Raw genomic sequence first — 2,603 nt, 5'->3', positions numbered from 1 at the left:
ATAGATGTGAGATTCTGATCTTGTGAATGATTTCCGAAGTGGAAATGAGGTTTTAAGGCTTATGAGCTAGGTTGGAATGTGAAAAATATAGTTTCATTGTGTTATCAGACCTATATGAGATAGGGTGATATGGGATCACCCCGGGTATATGCATGGTAAGGTTATTTAGCGATTGGTTGGCTTTTAGAACAACTCTGGGCACGTTCAAGGACAAACGTATGTTTAAGTGGGGGAGAATGTAATGACCCGACCGGTCGTTTTGAGCTTCTGCACTTTGCTCGCTAGTTCTCGGGCATGGATTGCCCCGTGTGATGTATTATGACTTATGTAAATCGTTGGTTTTGGTTTTCAGGGTAATCGGAATGAATTTGGAAGAACAGTTCTCAGTTGAAGCATGAAATTTAAAAGGTTTGACCAAGTTTTGACCTTTTAGTATTCGATCTTGGATTTGGATTTCTATGATTTAGTTAGCTCTGTTAGGTGATTTTCGACTTGGGAGCGCGTCCGGAATGTATTTTGGAGGTCCGCGGTAGATTTAGGCTCGAATTGGCGAAATTGAAAATTTGGCGTTTTCCGGTCGGTAGTGGAAATTTTGATATCGGGGTCGGAATGGAATTCCGGAAATGGGAGTAGGTCCGTTGTGTCATTTGCGGTGTGTGTGCGAAATTTCAAGTCATTCGGACGAGGTTTGATAGACTTTTTGATCGAATTCGGAATTCGGAAGTTTTGGAATTCTTAGGCTTGAATCTGAGGGTGATTTGATGTTTCGATGATGTTTTGAGCGTTTCGAAGGTTGGAATAAGTTTGAATTATGTTATGGGGTGTGTTGGCATGTTTGGTCGGGGTCACATGAGGCTCGGATATATTTTGGAAGAGTTTTTGGAAGATTTTGGCGTTTTGAGCATAAGCATGTAATGATACAAAGGTCCATTTTTAGTTCTAGAGATCGAAATTTGATTTTGAGATTTCCGGAATTTTGATAATGAATTATAGGAGTGATCTGGAAAGTTTGGTATAATTTCATCAAGTCGTGATTGGGTTTTTGACGTGAATCATGAGTTAATTGTTTAACGAGCGAAATGGATATCACACTGAGCAAACGAGCTCCGAATTGAGTTTCGATTTAAGGACTATGTTCGTATCATTATTTTTGACTCATAGGAACAAGAATCATCGAATTCCGAGTTCGTATGATGGAGTTAGAGCCTTTTTAGTGAAATTAAAGACTGTTGGTGCATCAGATCTGGTGTGCACCTTTTAGCGACCAGATTGGACCTTTTAGCGACGGGAATTAAGCCTTTAGCAACCAGAATCGGATTTATTAAAGCTGTTACATTTTTTTTAGCTCATTTTGACGTTTTTTTTGGTGAAAGATCACGGCTTAGGGCGATTTTTGAGCAAGAAATAATGGGAAATATTGAGGTAAGTCACTTGTGATCATTTCTACTCCATAATATTGAATTATCATCGAATAATCCGACTAGATTACATGTTTTTGAGGTGTAAATTGGGGATTTGGATCTAGGGATTTGAAAATAAGATTTGAAGATTTGGAGGCCGAATTGTTATCGGAATCAGTAATTTTGGTATGGTTGGACTCGTGGTTGAATGGGTTGTAGGATTTTGTGAGTTTCGTCGCATTTCGAAGCGTGGGCCTGGGGGCCGGGTTTGAACAATTTCGGGATTTTGATGTTAAATTGGATATTTTCGAGTGGGTTTCGCTCCCTTTGCATATTTTAATGATTATGTACTGATTGTGGCTAGATTTGGAGCATCCGGAGGTCGATTCGTGTGGGCGAGGCATCGCAGGCTAGAGTTTGGACCGGATCGAGGTAATTATGATTGTAAATACTGTCTTGAGGGTTTGAAACCCCGGATTACACATCGTTGTATTATTTTGAGGTGACGCACATGCTAGATGACGAGCGTGGAGTTGTGCACCGTTGGGTATTGTGACTTGGTCCATCCTGTACGATTGTTAAGTCGCGTATTTGATTTGAAACCTTATGATATTCCATGTTCTAGAGATTGATATTATATTTTGGGTTGTATGCCATGTTTGGGGCCTTGTGCCGACCTGTTGAGACCCTTAAGGACATTTTTACTATTTTTCCTCACTCTATTTGCTTTGAAAGCATATCCTCAGCCATGTTTTTACCTGGTTATTGTTTTAATCTGGTTTTATCACTATATTTCTTAAAAATGTGAAAATTGTTTGGGCTGGGTTCCCTGTTTTACTGATGGTCCGAGTGATCGTGAGTTGATGACTGAGATAGACCAAGGGTCTGATTGTGAGGTTGATGACAGATATAGACCGAGGGTCTGATTGTGAGGTTGATGACTGAGATAGACTGAGAGTCTGATTGTGAGGTTAATGACTGAGAGAGGCCAAGGGCCTGGTTGTGAGGATTATATATCTATGGATCGGACTGCATGCCGCAGCAATATATATATATATATGTATATGGATCGGGTTGCACACCACAACAATATATCGCTTGGGCTGTAGGATCCCCTCCGGAGTCTGCACACCCCCAGTGAGCGCAGTCGACTATATATATGGATCGAGCGGCACTCCGCAGCGGTTACTATATGGTACCTAT

The sequence above is a fragment of the Nicotiana tabacum genome, chromosome 10, assembly GCF_000715075.1.
Source record: "Nicotiana tabacum cultivar K326 chromosome 10, ASM71507v2, whole genome shotgun sequence".
In the NCBI taxonomy this organism is placed as follows: Eukaryota; Viridiplantae; Streptophyta; class Magnoliopsida; order Solanales; family Solanaceae; genus Nicotiana; species Nicotiana tabacum.
This window is presented reverse-complemented; position numbering follows the sequence as displayed.